This window comes from Solanum dulcamara, chromosome 11, assembly GCF_947179165.1.
Source record: "Solanum dulcamara chromosome 11, daSolDulc1.2, whole genome shotgun sequence".
In the NCBI taxonomy this organism is placed as follows: Eukaryota; Viridiplantae; Streptophyta; class Magnoliopsida; order Solanales; family Solanaceae; genus Solanum; species Solanum dulcamara.
The window spans coordinates 49,220,679-49,239,585 of NC_077247.1; the positions used below are offsets into that span (position 1 = coordinate 49,220,679).

The window sequence follows — 18,907 nt, forward strand, 5'->3', positions numbered from 1 at the left end:
TATTCAATTAGGAAATTCAGAAAGAATTTATACAAATAAATTCTGAATTTATATAATTGGGCGCTTTATTATACAAATTCTAGATAACTATAGTTATGTATATTAATTACTGAAAAATGTTAGTGGCAAGTAGGAATTAACTTAAACTATAGCTATGTATATTAATTAACTAGTATATGTGTTGACACCCAATTTTGATCCTCCACAATATAAATTAGTCATCGAACTCCTCCAATTTCAAAACATTTGGAAATAATAATAATAATAATTATTATTATTATTATTTTATATAAAATATATATAATTATTACTAAATTATAATTATTCAACCACTCGATACAAATAATTTTCTACCTATCCTGAGATCTGTGGAAAACATAAAATTTTACAATAGACAAGACTTTACAAATCTCAATTCCAAAGAGGAAAATAAAATAAATTTAGATAAAGGAGAGTAGGTGGAGGATTGCTTTCATAAAGCTGTTATTATTGTCAAATCTGTGGACAAAAGCTTTTTCTTATTTTGCTTTGTACAGATATGTGGACCCTATTGCCACTCATAATAATAAAAAATAATAATATAAAATAACTACTACTACTATTTATAATAAAGAAAATGACCCCACAAACTCCTCGTCTCATCTAATTTTGGTTCTCTGAGTTGTTTTTTTTAACGGTTACTAGACCCCACATACTTTATTTTATGCAAATACAATGAGGTTTAAAAATAAAATTGTTTATTAATAAGGATATACACTACACATAACGGATTGCCAAAAGCCCCTCCCATTTTTCCAATGGCACTAACAGCATGCACCCACGCCCAAAGAATTTCAAACGCGTGCGTATGCCCATGACATCGTACGCTCTGTCAGTACACTCGAGGTATGGCTCCTGGGCATGTTTTTCTTGTCCTTGGTTCGATTTTAGGTTTGGGGGGATATTTATTGAGATGAGAAAGAGAAGCCAAAGAGAGGGCCAAAAAAAATAATCTTTAATACTGAAATTGGGAGAAAATTAAAGGCTACATCAGGGGAGAAAAAAGGAAATTGTGGTGACCGAAGCTCGGATATGGCTAACTCGTTCTCGGATACGGTTCGCTGCTCTCGAAAAGGTAAATTCTTTTTATTCTTGATTTGTTTTAGTGATGTATGGTATTTTCTTTGTTTGTAAACGTGTCGTATGATGTGAATATAGATTTAAGTTAGTTTTAGTCATTCTCTTTAAAAGATTTCCGTTCCAACAGCTCATCACGCTATCTAGTCAAAATATGAGTTCTTTATGTCGATATGGATATTATCACGGGTAAACATTAAGTGTTTTGGCTCGTGTTTAAATCTTTCCTCTTCTTTGTTGTTGCTTCAAGCTCCGTTTATTTTTGTCTTTGTCCGGTATAACATGATTTTGTTTCTCTTTTAAGTGTTTTAAATTATGGTGTGTTTTAAGCTTATAATGGCTCAAATGTTATCTTCATTTTTACTCTTCTCGATCTATTGTATTTATTCAGGTTTGATCTTGTTTCTTCTTCTTTATTCATTAGGCTTAAATTAAATGTTTGAGTCGATTCACTAGTCGCTTGGGTTTTAGAATCTGTTTGAAGCATATTATTTGAAAAGGAGTTAAAATGGATCAAAACGCTGATTTGTTTCAGCTCGAGTATTCATTTTTGTCTCCTGTTGGGTCTATTTCGTCCTAGCAAGGTGATTAGTCGTACGTTTGGATAGTTGTCTTAGTCTTGCTGATCCGAACCTTTCGTTGAGTCCGTTTTGGTTGCACCTTGACTTATCTTTAGCGTCAGGTCCTTTAGACTCACGTGTGTGTTGTTTGGGCTATTTGTCCCATTTTAACAAATCTGATAAAAAAAGGGGTCCACCGGTAGCATGTTATACATTGAAAAATTGATGTTGATTACTGATCACTTTCTTATTATGGGAAATATATGCTTTTGTTCTTAATTACTATGCTAAATTTGGAGGTTTTGGATGGCTGACTCGGGTTCAAACTACCATGTTTTGTTTTAAAAATGCATGTTCTCTTTAAGGGTTGGATGTTTATTTAGTATTTAAATTCTAATATCATGCTACCCTGATTTTAAAACTTAGGTTCAATCATGTTTAGCTCACTATGATGCATATGCATCTTAATTTTGCTTTTGTCTGCTTTTTAAAAGGGAAAGATTAGGATTGTGATTTTTTTTAACATATTGTGTATCTTGAATGCATTAAGTAATCCAATTTCTAGATCACTGTTTGCATTTGAAAAGTGGTAGCATTATCTCATTTTGTATTTAAGCGACTTGTCTTACTTGAAGTATTTCCTTAGCCATTTTATTGTTTTGTTTGTTATCATTTAAAGGAATACTATTTACTTTATTTTGTTTAAATGCATGTGAATCGTGATGTGTTCACTGTACTCCATCCTTCCCTTTTTACATTTTGAGTGGGCCTCGGAGACCCAAGAACGCATTTTATCTCAAATTTATCTCAAACGGGAACAGATGTGTGGTCTGAGATAGAAGCTGATGAACAGTTGTATGGGAAGCTGGTATACAAATGTCGAAGATCGTATACGTCTAATATATGATCCGATATATAGAAATTTATGTTGTATACACTGATATACAGTATATATACAACTGTGATATAGAGAAATGGGCCCAAAATTCAAAATACAGGTGGTCCAACAGTTTAGTCCAGACATACAGAAACTAAGTGTTGGACCAAATTTTCATTACTTCATTAATTTATATTTAATCTGGATTGTAATAATTTACTTATGTATTTGCGTTATTTATGTTGCTTAGATGTTAATTGTAGTTAGGTTTAACTTCTTAAATTCCCCTAAAAGAGAAACTGTTCTCTCTTATGACTAATTTATCCTTTAAAAAAATGATTTAACCTAAATAATACACACACATATATATTTGCAAAGTATTTTCAAATAACTAAATGTTGTCAAAACAAACTCAAGTGTCTTTTTTTAAAATATTTTTTAAATAGTCAAAAGATTTATGTCGTTGGACAACCGCATGTTAGCGGCTATTTTAAATGCTAATTTTTTTTTTAAATAATAATATGAACCTCGCACTCTTTTTTTCTAAATTTTTAAGACTTATTTCTGTTAAAGTTTTTTAAATTAAAGTTTTCTTATTTCCTTTAAAAAAATTAATTGGTTACTCCTTTTTAATTGGCTTATTTCTAAATCAATTTCAAACCCCGTCTATTTCTCGATATAACAATATGTTTGCTAGTCCGTCTCATTTTCCCTAAAAAAAGTGCAAGTTCGAAATGATGAAATGTGGTCTTATTTTTAGTTAAATGAGAGGAAATTCCTCTATTTATAGTCAACAAAATGTAGTATGAACAAGTATTTATTGTACCTTATTAGAAAAGTAACAATCCTTTCGAAAAGTCACGTCCCTTCAATGCAAAAAGGTGCATGTTTTTAATATAAAATAATATAATTAATATAAATATAAAATATAGAAGATATATAAAATTGAGTGTTTTTAGTTAGGGGTATTATTGTAATTTAACTTTTAAGTGTACGTGCTTTACACTTATGTATCTCGTTAAAAAGATACACTTATAGATATATTAATGTTCAAGATAACAATTTATTTTGTTTGCATTTTTATACAATAATTTTTACAGATGAAGTTCTTGGTGTATGATGTATTTCACACAGGGGCGGAGCTATGGTATCTCTAGGGTGTTCAATTGGACACTCTTCTTTATAAAATTACACTATATATAGATAAAGTCTTACTTACTTTATATATATGTATATAGAGAGAGTATTTTGGACACTCTTAAAAACAAAAAAAATTCGTAACGCAATGGCTTAAGCGATAACAAAACTACACGATGCCCAGTTTCAAGTCCCGACGGTGGCATATGATTGCAGATTCGTGCCCAGTTTCTGACTACGTCATTGATTTCATGCACATATTTTATTTTAATGAGTACACAATTTTAAAAATCTCATAAATAGTACTCATTTTATTTTATTTTCCTGATTTTGATTTGACACCAAATTTAAAAAAATAAAAAAAAGAATTTTGAATCTTATTAGTATGTTGTTTGAATTATTGAATCTTGAAGTGATTTTGATCGTTGAATCCTAACATATTCTGTTTATTTTTGTAATCCAACAATAATGTAGATTAGTTGCTGAAAAATAAACCTAAAGTCACAATTTGGAGTTAAAAAGTGATCGAAATTTTTACTTTAAATGCTTATAAATAACTAATTGGACAAAACTTAATTAATAGTATGAAAAGAACTCCTAAATCTGAAAGAGTTCAAAGTGCTACAAAATTTCCTAACGTGAGTTTACTGTGCAATTACATTTTTAATTTACAAATATGATTTATTGCATACTTTTACTAAGGAAAAATTTAGCAACTCAAATTTAGTTGATGTCAAAAGCTTATATATGGGGAAAATAATTAAATGATTATTATATCATATTATTTGTAGTTCAATTAAAAAAATTAGTCTATTTTAAAGTGTTAAATATTAATATATAAAAATTTGATAGATGTAACATTATTAATTTTAAAGTCCTAAATATTAGGATAAAAATTAAAATAATAATTATTTGAGGAGCAAATAAAAATTTTGTCTATTGAACAATTTTTTAATGAAGGATAAATGTAGATGCTTTAAATATGTATATAGTGTTAATTAATAACAAAGTGTTATGTGTACGTATATTATTAAATATAAATTTTGAAAAAATAAAGTCAACTTTTCAAAATAAAAATGTACTTAAAGAGGAAATCTGATAAAGATTGAACTGATCATTAAGTAAATAGTTCTTCAAAGCCTTCTTAATCAGTTTAATGAAGTACTCCATAATTCTCTAGTATAATATAGATATAGTTATTTTTAATAATAAATCTGTGTATATTGAAGCTAACACGAAAAATTGTATAAGTTATTAACACGATAATCCATTAAAATATAAAAACATTTAGCAAATGCTTGAATCTCTTTTTAGTAAAGTGTAAATTTGTTGGATTTGGAGTTATACGAATCATGATCTACCGTTTGTTCGATGTCCCTGACATGATGTAAATATGCTTAAGTTACGTATTTGAAGGTCGATCAAAATAATTGTATTCTTTAAATATATAAAGAATATATATTTTGTATCAAATATATATATATATATATATATATATATATTATGAATAATATAAAAAAAATATTTACCAACTACTATTTTAATAAACGGCTATATAATATACGTAGTTTTTTTTTTTTTTAAATATTTGAAACAATACTCAAATTTTATAAAGAAAAATCAAGTGCTTTTTAAAAATTAATTACTGATTTTAGCGATATTTTTTATTTATTACCATTTATAGCAATACATAACAATATTATGATAAATCTACACTTGTATAAAAAGTGAATTATGCATACAATATAAATGTATTATAAGTGTTTTAAAATATATATTATGTTTGTATAGTAAGAAACTGACATAATGTATTATAAGTTTATTAAAATATGTGATAAATGTATTATCCATCTATAAAACTTGTATTATATATGTTTTATAAATAGTTCTCTGCAATATATATTAAAATTGTATTATAAATGTATTATAAGTGTTCAATGAAAAAAAAAATTATTGATATAAATGGTAAATATTTTCTTAATATTGTATATTTATGTAAGTTCCTTTTATAAATTTCTTTTTGTTGGCCCAACCATTGAAAGGTTAATTATTGCCTTGGGAAATAATATGAGGTTATTGGGCTTTGGAAGCCCAATTACATTGCTTGGCTTAAGGGATTGCAATCTCTCTTGTTGGGCCTGTCTGCAGTTTGTTTTTTGAAGACAGAGAATCCATTCATATATGAAGTCTGTTTCCAATATATATGGGATGTCGACTCGTAAACCCCAGATGGTTACGTCAAATTAACGGATACATATCACCTAACCATGACTAATTAATGTTGTATTCACTTTATTAAATCTCTTAATCACGATAAATTAAATTAATTTTGTGAAAACAATCAATGCGAGTAAGTATTTACTGAAAGCTCCTTGCTCAAATTATATGGTTTCCTTTACATTTTCCTAATAATAATCCAAGGCAAGGTCATGCATCGTCAGAGATGGCAATTTTTGTGACAGATACAGGCTGCTGCCCAATCATAATGATATATTGTCTTGATTATATATAATTTTCTTGAGATAATAACATAAGGAAAACAGGACAAAGAATCACAGAGGTCCGCCAAATTACTGTCATGTCCTCCATGTTCACCTTTGTCCCAAGGGTTTACCATTCGTGTATCATCACGAAAACGTGTTTGTCATGTACGTACTTAAAACAAAATTGACTAGTATAAGATTCCACAAAATAAATTGACACTTTCAGTAAAAGAACAATTGAATTTATGGAAATTATTTTTAAGCAAATAGAAGCAATATAAGTACTCTATTAATCTCATTTTATAGGACAATGTTTGGTCAAATTAACCTAGAACTTAAGATTTTATTTTCGCACAAGTTCGGTATTTGAAATTTATTGTTTTGACTAATTTAAATCGATAAGATACCAAATAGGTTCACTTTAGAATAAAGTGATCTCTATTATTTTGTATTATTATTTTTAAAACTTAAACTCGAGACTAATAATTAAGGGTAGAATTCGGACCATCCCACCATTGCTTTGGTAGAAATGCAGTAGGATTTTAAGTCCCAAGACAAAACTTATGTTGGTAGATGCTAAACTCTATAAACTTCTACAATAATTTATAAGGCAAAATTCGCAAGGCAGTATAAGTTATACCTTATAAGGCGTAACTTACTCTTCTAGAACTTATGCTGATAAAGGCTAAGTTCTCTAAATTTTTGTTGGATGTACAAGTCAAAAGTTTTCTAAATTTTACTCCAACGAATTATATATTACACAACTTATATATTTTTATCTTGCTAAATTATGTCATAATTAATGATATTTTATCCTACAAGTTTTTGTAAAATGAGAAATATAGACAAAATTAAAGAGCACAATTTGAAGGGCATAAATGAGAGATCGAACAGCGCAAAAACTTAACACGGCTAGAACTATAGGAAAGACGAAGAAAAAGACCCTTGTACTGTAATGATCCGTTAGGTCATTTTGAGAACGAGTCCTCCTCCTTTCATACGAGACCCTTCCCGTAAAATTTTAATGGGTTATTTGGACTTTTCGGTAACTACAATTAATTAGTTGAGGGGTGATTTTAGAAAATTAATTTAATTGGTGGATCAAATTAATAATTTATTTAAAAACCATATACCACTTATCCCATATTTATTAAAATAAAGTAGATTAGGGTTTGATATTTCTTTTGATAACTTCTACGCACGAAAGGAGAAGAGAATGTCTCATTCAGGTATAATCCCTCGCCTAAATCTTTTCTTTACAAAGAAAGGTGGTCACCTTATCGTTATTACTATGTTGGATAAATGGAAATTTCGGTGTCATGTGTGTTACGGAATATTGCAATGGTGATGGCTAGAAATTGCTAAGGAAATAGTTGGCAGTGATTGATGGAATTGGAATTTGGCTTAGATAATATATTAATTTAATAGGCTTCATTGGAAAGTTAGGTAGGCAGTGATGTAGTGTTGACTAATTAGTTATATTAATGCCCAGTTATTACTCGTGTTAGAATTATATGTAGAATGGTTAGTGGTCAATCATTGGCACTAGGATTCAATAACGACTGTGTCACATTAGTTTATTGGAATATAGAGCATACGAGTTGAGTTCTGCGAATTGTGATTTTCCAAGAACCCAGACATTATTTCCATAATTTGGCGTTAATATTTTGCTAGAATTTTCTTATTATGATTCAAGTTTTGATATATTAAGATAGGTGATTAAACATCAGGCGTGTTATATTACATGAACACTATTAGAGTTGTGTTGTTGAAGAAGATGAGGCTTAATTGTAGGCTTGATATTTGGAAAATATAAGATTTGACTTATTAATTGTCATCAAGATTGGGGAACTTGATTATAGATTTGTGTGAGTTTTTGGTACTAGGCTAGACATATAGTAATATAGGTGTTGTTAGTTTTGGAACCTTATTGTGATTATCTATTTGACTAGATTACATTGATTTGGAGGCTCAACAAAAAAGGAAGGCTCAAGTCTCGCAATGATTGCTTGATTAATTAAGGCAAGTGAATTTCTAAACCTCAGTTTAAGCTTGTAGATGCTTGTATTTCCGTGTTATGTGTACTAGAGAGTAATGAGAATTAGACTGGGTTATTGACTATATGATTGACCTTAAAATGGAGATGAGGGGTAGAAAATTGTGATCTAATGACATGTATTGGTGGAATTGATATGTTGTGATTATGAATTTATTTTGGACATGTGAAATGACTATGTTGATGTGAGATAGAAAACATTATGGTTGTTGTCATATTATTATCGTGAATTATATGAACATGAATTGATTGCATTGGTTCTGACATATTGTGTTGAGATTGAAAATGATATGAAACAAAAGGGATCGGGCCACACGCTCCGTGGCAGGTATTATGAAACAAAGGGGTCGGGCCACACGCTCCGTGGCAGGTATTATGAAATAAAGGGGTCAGGCCACACGCTCCGTGGCAGGATATATGTATTGAGGGGACGGGCCACACGCTCCGTGGCAGGTTACATGGACAGAAATGTCCCCCATGGGTTCCGGACTGTGATTCAGCGGATGTGTACCGATAGGACAGACATGCATCATTTCATTGCATTGCATTGCACCTTTCTGACATTTGTGAATTTGTGTTTACCCCTATATTGCTCTGTGTATATTGAACTTGACTTGATATGATTCATTGATGAGAATTTGTGGACTGTATTACTGTTGTTATCGCACAAGTGTAGAGTCAGGCTGATTTTATGCAGGTTGTAGTTAAGGAGGTTCGGTTGGGAGGACATGAGTACTTGTATCTATTAAGCTTTGCTTAGTTTTAGCTATCCACTTGCTGAATACCGTGTTGTTTGGTACTCACCCCTTGCTTCCACACTTGTGTAGGTTGTGAGCCCGGACCTGCTTGATCTCCTAGTGTTTCCACCACATCTGAGGCTATTATTTCGAGTGTTGAGGTAGCTGTTGCATCCATCTAGCAGACACCTCTTACTCTTTTATTATGTTTTAGTCCTACTCTAGTGACAAAGACATTGTGACTGTATTTTCTTTCGTACTTCGGTAATTTATTAGTGGCTTGTATACGTGACAACCAGTCTTGGGGGATTTTGGAGATTATTTATTTGTTTTTGACTAATTTAAACCTTATTTTATCTCAATTACTTCCGCATTTATTTTTCGTTGAGTTTTAGGCTGACTTGTCTCGGTGGGTTGAGATGAGTGCCATCACACCCGAATTTGGGTCGTGACAAAGATGGTATCAGAGCCCAAGGTTCATAGGTCTCACGTGTATACAAGCCGCGTCTAAGTAGAGTCTTGAGGATCGGTACGGAGACGTCTGTACTTATCTTCGAGAGGCTATGAAGACTTTTAGGAAATATCTTCACCTTTTGATTCTCTATCGTGCATCCTTGATCCGATCTATTTTCTATTGCCTTACTCTGTTCTCTCACATATAGTGGTGACTCTAGCCTGATTTTATGTGCGTGTAGTTGAAAGGTCATCGGGTGGTCTAGGTCTAATTTGGAGGTGGAAGTAATAAACTTATGGAAAGGGTGTATGGTGAGATTTGTAATGCACGATGATTTTAAAAGAGTAAGTAAGGTTATGGTTCAATAATGTAATTTGAGGATATGGTATAAGAAGAGGAACAATGGTATGAAGGATTATATGAGTCTTATATTTCTAGATAGTGGTTAAGAATCGAGAATGATGCTTATTTAGCTTACTCGATGTTTGAAGTGGTTCTACATTTGAGAATGGTATAGTTAGGGGAATGACTATTTTGTGAGCACTGTGCCCTCGAGACTACAGACTGTGAAGTTCGTCGTGAAAGAATGAGTTACATAGTGTGTGATGAGGATGATTTGCGTTAATCAAGATCAGAATCTCTACAGCGGTTTGATAGGGTGGATGTTTTTCAGGAAGGGTTATTATAAGTCTACTACCGTGGTACTTGTGATTATTTAGTTAGGGTTATGGATTGTGTTGCTTCTGCTATTGACCTTACCTATTGAAGAGTGGTATCTATTTTGACTGGAAACTGAAATGCGTTGGTAATATATGATAGTTACGTAATGTTTAGGAAGATGTAGACTATCTGGGTATGATCTTTATGGTGGGTATGATTTATTCTAGTGGTGGATCTATCCAACTTTCACGGTGTGTTACTATTGATATACAAAAATAAATACATCGATTATTAAGTGTGATTACTAACTATTTAAGGAGTTATCAGTTGTATCATCTTCTCATATGATGAGATTTGATATTGCATTCACATTTAAAAAAATTAACTAGTTTGTTACTACGGATGCTTGGGGTAAGCATTGGTTATAAGAAAGATCTTAGTGGTGGATTTTGGTATGATTAATGCATTAGGTTATGAAATGTATCCCGAGAATTCTAAATGAGGACTTGTAATTTAACCATTAACTCCAAGGGAGTGGATCGATATCAGAATGATAAGCTTATGGTTAAAGAAAGTAGCAGTGAGTATACTTTTGTGAAGACAATTAAGAATTTTAGTGAGGGTGCGCATAAAATTGGGTTATTCCATTGAATTTCGTTGGTATAATTGGGTTTAAGGTGTCTTATCGATTGAAAAGGTTTACTTCGAGATGATGGCGATGGTTATTGAGCATAACGGTAATAAAAAAATTATGATGGATTATGATCAGGACACAACCATACTTTAAGAATTTTTGGTTAAATAGATTCGATATGATAATAATGACCTGCAGGTATCAAATTGCAGTTTTCTACTATATGGTGAGTGGCGTGGTTATATGGAAAGCCATAGAATGTGTTGAGACACTGCTCGGATAGAATTGAAAGAATCCAGATTCATAAATAAAAATAATTAGTGGAATGTAGTTTAGCCTTCGAAATAAGGTGAGAACAATTATATTTACCCTGGTTGTAAGGGCCGAATGTATCTTTAAAGAGAGTGGAGAATTAAATTTAGTGACACGTGGTTCTGTTTATTTTTCTCTGTTTATGGTGGCAGTGTTATGTGTTATTCATATGGGTTAACAATTATTGGATAAGATTTGAGTAATAACTCTATAGGCGTTTGACTCGAGTGTGATAATAAGTTCTTTTGTGGTTTCGAGTTTGGTAACTGGTATAATTAAATTTTAACGAAGAATATAATAAGATTAATGGAGAGGTGATCAATGATAGCCAAGATGCGTGAATTTATAAAGATCTTCAATGTATGAGCTAATATTGATAGATAATGGGATTGGGTTACATGGATGAAATTCGAAATTCAAGTTGTTCATTTTAAGTCTACATTATGGCGGTAGGTTTCGTTAAAGTATAGATCGACAAGATAAAAATTGATCGATCACACGGGATACTGATCAGTTGAAAGAACTTGTGCAGGGTTTGAATTGTAGAGTTTATTGCTTTTGATCATTAAAAGGCCTAAGAAAGGGTTTCACTTAAAGTTTTGATTCAAAAGAATAAGATTGGTAAATGAGTTAGCAAAAGGAATAAGAGTCTGGTATATTAAATAGTTCAAGGTATTTAAAATTTGCTTCATAGAAAACATCTAAGAAATGATAAAAAAATAAGACACCATGTGTAGATCTTTAGTTCAAAGTTGAAGATTGTACGAATTTCCGCCCTTGTGTTCAGATATGACTATACAATGTCGATTGGTTCGACACAGACTTATGAGGGAGGTTACAACGACTTTTCTGAAGGTTTGGTTTTAGTTTGAATGACAAATAGTGAGGTATCGAAGATTATGTGGTTTATGTAAGGTTAGACTCTCAAATTATGGTAGGTGACTTATGGATGCACTACGAGATGAGATATAGTTCTTCGTGGTTATTAAGGAGATCGAATTGGATTGATACTACTCTGTTGATAGGTTATACGAACTATTGTGATGCGTTACATAGGCACTAGAGGATAAATAGAGGCTATGTGCTCATAGTATGTAGAATTATTCAGGTGACCACAAATTTCTCTAAGTTTTGGTATGGGGAACAGACTGGTTGATTGTGGGTAGCAAAAAAAATCAAAATGATGGAGTCAGATGAATGAAAATGTTTGATATAAGCACTATAGAAGAAGTATCTTGTGTTATTCGATCTTGATTTCGTACATTCTTATATAACTACCTATTTTGTTTCGGACATGATTTGAAGTATGATTCGCTCCTTATGCCCACAAGTGTTTCTACTTCGGTGGATGGATCTCTAGTGGTTGATCGGTGTACCGATTCTGTGAATTCTTTTGATAGGGTAGGATGCTTTTGCAAACTTGGCTATTTCAGTTATGATAGATTTGGTGTTGTAAGGGATTGTTGAATTATAATAGTGATTTTTCATGCATAATTCTTTTTATAAGAATTTGTAGAAGAGCTACCATGAATACTTATAGTTGTCCGACAGTCTTAAGGTTCAACTCTCGTCGGGGTCTCGTTCTGGCTATGTATGGTAGAATGTGGGCGGCCAATGAGTCTAGTGTTACCGCTCTTAAGGATTGTTTACAATCACAACTACTGATCTACCATATTCGATAGTGTTATTAGAAATTTTGTATGCTTGGGTGTATCGCTCGCTAAGAGGGTATTCAATCATTTCATTCTTTGGGTTAGATAAATCATATTCTCCAGTAATGAGTACCTAATATCTAAAGATCAGATTTGTATAGCTTAAGATCGTGGGAAGCTTTGATAGTGAGAATGGAATCTTGACAAAACCTGTGATGGGTTGCACATTATGAGTATATGGTGGTTGTTCAAGTTCACTTCTGGTTGTAGCCGATATTTATTTAGAACTTCATCGTAAGTATGTGAGAAAAGACTCGCTTTGATGGTTGTGCTATGATTCAATAGGTTTCGATTCAAATGGAATTCATGAGTTAGTTTGTGGCTTGGTAATCACTCCTGATTAGTAAATCTATCAAGGTTTGATTCAAAAATTCAGTTCTTAGTAGTTGATCTTGATGGAATGGTCTTAAGGAGGATCTCACTTGGAGGGATGAACACCGACTCTAGAATATAATAACTCAAGCTTTAGGTAACGTCGGATATTCTTCCTTTTCCTTCTTTATGTTCGAGGACGAACATGATTTTTAGTGGTGGATAATGTAATGATCCGTTAGGTCATTTTGAGAACGAGTCCTCCTCCTTTCATACGAGACCCTTCCCGTAAAATTTTAATGGGTTATTTGGACTTTTCGGTAACTACAATTAATTAGTTGAGGGGTGATTTTAGAAAATTAATTTAATTGGTGGATCAAATTAATAATTTATTTAAAAACCATATACCACTTATCCCATATTTATTAAAATAAAGTAGATTAGGGTTTGATATTTCTTTTGATAACTTCTACGCACGAAAGGAGAAGAGAATGTCTCATTCAGGTATAATCCCTCGCCTAAATCTTTTCTTTACAAAGAAAGGTGGTCACCTTATCGTTATTACTATGTTGGATAAATGGAAATTTCGGTGTCATGTGTGTTACGGAATATTGCAATGGTGATGGCTAGAAATTGCTAAGGAAATAGTTGGCAGTGATTGATGGAATTGGAATTTGGCTTAGATAATATATTAATTTAATAGGCTTCATTGGAAAGTTAGGTAGGCAGTGATGTAGTGTTGACTAATTAGTTATATTAATGCCCAGTTATTACTCGTGTTAGAATTATATGTAGAATGGTTAGTGGTCAATCATTGGCACTAGGATTCAATAACGACTGTGTCACATTAGTTTATTGGAATATAGAGCATACGAGTTGAGTTCTGCGAATTGTGATTTTCCAAGAACCCAGACATTATTTCCATAATTTGGCGTTAATATTTTGCTAGAATTTTCTTATTATGATTCAAGTTTTGATATATTAAGATAGGTGATTAAACATCAGGCGTGTTATATTACATGAACACTATTAGAGTTGTGTTGTTGAAGAAGATGAGGCTTAATTGTAGGCTTGATATTTGGAAAATATAAGATTTGACTTATTAATTGTCATCAAGATTGGGGAACTTGATTATAGATTTGTGTGAGTTTTTGGTACTAGGCTAGACATATAGTAATATAGGTGTTGTTAGTTTTGGAACCTTATTGTGATTATCTATTTGACTAGATTACATTGATTTGGAGGCTCAACGAAAAAGGAAGGCTCAAGTCTCGCAATGATTGCTTGATTAATTAAGGCAAGTGAATTTCTAAACCTCAGTTTAAGCTTGTAGATGCTTGTATTTCCGTGTTATGTGTACTAGAGAGTAATGAGAATTAGACTGGGTTATTGACTATATGATTGACCTTAAAATGGAGATGAGGGGTAGAAAATTGTGATCTAATGACATGTATTGGTGGAATTGATATGTTGTGATTATGAATTTATTTTGGACATGTGAAATGACTATGTTGATGTGAGATAGAAAAAATTATGGTTGTTGTCATATTATTATCGTGAATTATATGAACATGAATTGATTGCATTGGTTCTGACATATTGTGTTGAGATTGAAAATGATATGAAACAAAAGGGGTCGGGCCACACGCTCCGTGGCAGGTATTATGAAACAAAGGGGTCGGGCCACACGCTCTGTGGCAGGTATTATGAAATAAAGGGGTCAGGCCACACGCTCCGTGGCAGGATATATGTATTGAGGGGACGGGCCACACGCTCCGTGGCAGGTTACATGGACAGAAATGTCCCCCATGGGTTCCGGACTGTGATTCAGCGGATGTGTACCGATAGGACAGACATGCATCATTTCATTGCATTGCATTGCACCTTTCTGACATTTGTGAATTTGTGTTTACCCCTATATTGCTCTGTGTATATTGAACTTGACTTGATATGATTCATTGATGAGAATTTGTGGACTGTATTACTGTTGTTATCGCACAAGTGTAGAGTCAGGCTGATTTTATGCAGGTTGTAGTTAAGGAGGTTCGGTTGGGAGGACATGAGTACTTGTATCTATTAAGCTTTGCTTAGTTTTAGCTATCCACTTGCTGAGTACCGTGTTGTTTGGTACTCACCCCTTGCTTCCACACTTGTGTAGGTTGTGAGCCCGGACCTGCTTGATCTCCTAGTGTTTCCACCACATCTGAGGCTATTATTTCGAGTGTTGAGGTAGCTGTTGCATCCATCTAGCAGACACCTCTTACTCTTTTATTATGTTTTAGTCCTACTCTAGTGACAAAGACATTGTGACTGTATTTTCTTTCGTACTTCGGTAATTTATTAGTGGCTTGTATACGTGACAACCAGTCTTGGGGGATTTTGGAGATTATTTATTTGTTTTTGACTAATTTAAACCTTATTTTATCTCAATTACTTCCGCATTTATTTTTCGTTGAGTTTTAGGCTGACTTGTCTCGGTGGGTTGAGATGAGTGCCATCACACCCGAATTTGGGTCGTGACATGTACACGTAGTACTAAATTCTTAATAAAAGCAATTCTCAGTTTGTAATTACACAATTATTTAAAGTAGAATTAATAATAGTGATGACTAATAGTAAGTCTTCACTTGCCTATAAATATTAGAAGCAAAAATAAAAGCAAAACCATCCCGAAAGCCTTTATTGTTTCCTCCATAAACATTTAATTTCTTACAATTAATTAAGTCATGGTTTTTCGTTCGAGTCATTTGAGCCTTGCATTGAGCGTTGTGGCACTTGCATTTGCAGGTGTTGCTATTTATACAAATACTTACAAAGCCATGATCATAAATAAGGGAAATGTTTTTCCAGATTTTGGTTTGTTGAAATCAGGTATTTTGACCTTAAATAACAGAGAGAAATTCAGACAAGTATTTGAGTCAGCAATTAACTCAGGAGGCATGCGTTTTTTCAGCTGTACAAGGAATTGTAAACAATTCCATTGATGCAGAACCAGGAATGGGAGCTTCTCTCATTCGTCTCCACTTCCATGACTGCTTCGTTGATGTAATATATATATTTCCTTCACCTTTTTCTACTTCATGTATATAGTTGACTAATTATATATATCTTCTTTTTAAAAACAGGGTTGTGATGGAGGTATTCTTATATTCCTGGATCATTCACAGGGGAACAAACCTCACCACCCAATAATAATTCAGCCAGAGGTTATGAAGTGATAGCACAAGCTAAACAAAGTGTTAAAATACATGTCCCAACATATCTGTAGCTTGTGCTGACATCTTAGCTATTGCTGTTCGTGATTCTGTTGTTAAAAGTAAATCCATTATTCACTTTACAACTTGATAACAGCCAAAATTAAATATGACCAAGCACATAATTTTTTGATTCAAGTTACTGTTTAACGTATTTTTACACTAAAAGTTTTGTTAACTTATTAACAACATCTAACTCTCCGCGTGAATAATAAGAAACAATACATTTGATCTAACTCAAAAGACATCTTAGAAGGTGAGAATTGTACAATAAGACTAAATTCTGGTCCTCGATCATCCACACCAATGTGGAAAGTTTGACACCTTGCACACTCAAGCCTGCCAATTGGAGCTTGGATAATATAATATGGGATTCAGCATTTGGTAAATTAAGAAATGAGTTGAGTTTGATTCTGATAATATGATAAAAAAAATTAATTGAGTTAACTCAACCCTGAAAATTTCTAAAAATCTCACTTTTATCATATCACCTCTAAATTTTTATCACAAATGTTTACTTAACTTCAATTCATGCAATTTATATTCGTAACTTAAACTCTGCTTTGGTATATGACAGCTAGGAGGATAAACTTATAACGTTGCACTTGGGAGAAGGGATGCTAGAACGGCCAACTTTAATGGCTCTTCAACTCAACTTCCAGCTCCATTCGACAACCTAACTGTCCAAATACAGATATTTAGCGACAAAAATTTCACCGTCCGTGAAATGGTGGCTCTAGCTGGTGCGCACACGGTGGGTTTCGCCAGGTGTACCATCGTGTGCACCAGCGCCAACGTTAATCCTGTCGCACAACTTCAATGAAACTTCTCCGCCACGCTAACTGATGCCAATTTGCAACAATTGGATACAACTCCTGCTGTGTTCGACAACGTTTACTACAATGACTTAAACAACAACCAGGGGATATTGTTCTCGGATCAAGTTTTGACCCAGAATACCACAACTGCTGCTATTGTAACGACTTATAGCAATGATACTAACATTTTCTTGGGAGATTTTGCTGCTGCCATGATCAAGATGGGGAACTTGCCTCCTTTAGCTGGCGCTCAATTGGAAATTCGTGATGTTTGCAGCAGAGTTAATCCCACTTCTGTGGCTTCTATGTGAAAAAAAGGAAAACTTGAAATTGGGAAATTTTAAGCAACTTATCTCATTATTAGTTGCTTCATGCTTTCTTCAAAATAAAAGAATCACTGCCTCTAGAATGTGGTTCTGGTATTTGTTTCGTAATTTATATATAATATTTGTTTTCATCCTTTTCAGTATTATGATCGATCAGTGGATGCCATGTATATGTTCCAAAATATATGAATATTGTTTTCCTTGTGTGCTAGTGTTGGTGAATTTTTTATAATCGAACTAGTTAAGGACTGAGAGTAGTTCAATCAGGCAATATATTTGAAAATAAAAATAAGATTCGAATAGCCTGAAAACGAAAATATGAAAGGTTTGAGAAAAAGATAAATCATTTTTTGGATACCACCTCAGGTCATGTTAGTACATGCAGATTTCTACTACAAAACATATAAATGCAGTTTTGTTCAAGCTCAAGTTTAAAATTAAAATGACATGAAATTTATATTTGAGACAAAACCGACAATTCCCACATTATAACAAACTATATTTACATTTGTAAGGTTCACTTGATTAAATTAATCAAGGGACTGTTTATATATCGACCGTAAGTTCTTTGAATCACTTTATCAAAGGTCTAGTCGGGTCAACTTTATTTTTTCTTATTCTAAAGCATTGACTTTGGCACCAAAAAAACGTGAATTATAAGGAAAGCAGCTGAACATGAATGTCTGTCTAGTACAACAATGGTGACTAAAAATGAAGTTGTCATAGTGGAAGTAAATTTACATATTTGAGCAAGACAAGTGAGATGTAGTACTGATAGACGTATGTGGTTGGAACCAATGATGCCTTCAAATAATTTTGGCCCCCTAGTTTTGTTTGGGTCCTCTAGTTAATGCTAGGTTCACCTACTTTCCTTAAAGATATGTAAAGACTATAATGCACGCTTCTTTAATTTCAAGCCTATCCTTAAAAAACCGTGGACCCTTTCATTGACTAGACCCTTGGGAAGATAATAGCACAGCACACTGGGAAGATAATATTCATATATTTAGGAACATATACATTGCATCAACTGATCATAATACTGAAAGGATGAAAAGAAATATTATAAATTACAAAACAAATACCAGAACCACATTCTGTAGCCTTCAGGAAGAGACCCAATGTAGTTAGTTGTCTGAAATAAGCATATAATATGTGAAATTTATTGGTTTGATTCATTCAAATTCACACCGCACAAACCCTTTTTAAGAGAAAACACTCCTTAAGACTTCTCTATTTGAGAACCTTGTCTGTATGCCATTGAAGTGAGCCGGGAAAGAAAAGTTGTGACTTTCTCGAGGAAAATATTAGAACCCGTTAGGATTGGTTTATACGCTGCTTTCAGTTTTTTTGAGTGTTTGGCTGACCAACTTAAAGTTATTTTATGCTTAAAATAAGCTCAAATATTAATTGGGTCTGTTTGAATTAATTTATCTAAAACAGCTTATAAGCCAAAAAA

General features: G+C 32.7%; 1 pseudogene; it reads left to right on the top strand.

Moving 5' to 3' along the window:
• Nucleotides 1-15,733: 15,733 nt before the first annotated feature.
• On the top strand, nt 15,734-17,652 carry LOC129874023 (suberization-associated anionic peroxidase-like; annotated as a pseudogene).
• Nucleotides 17,653-18,907: the final 1,255 nt, after the last annotated feature.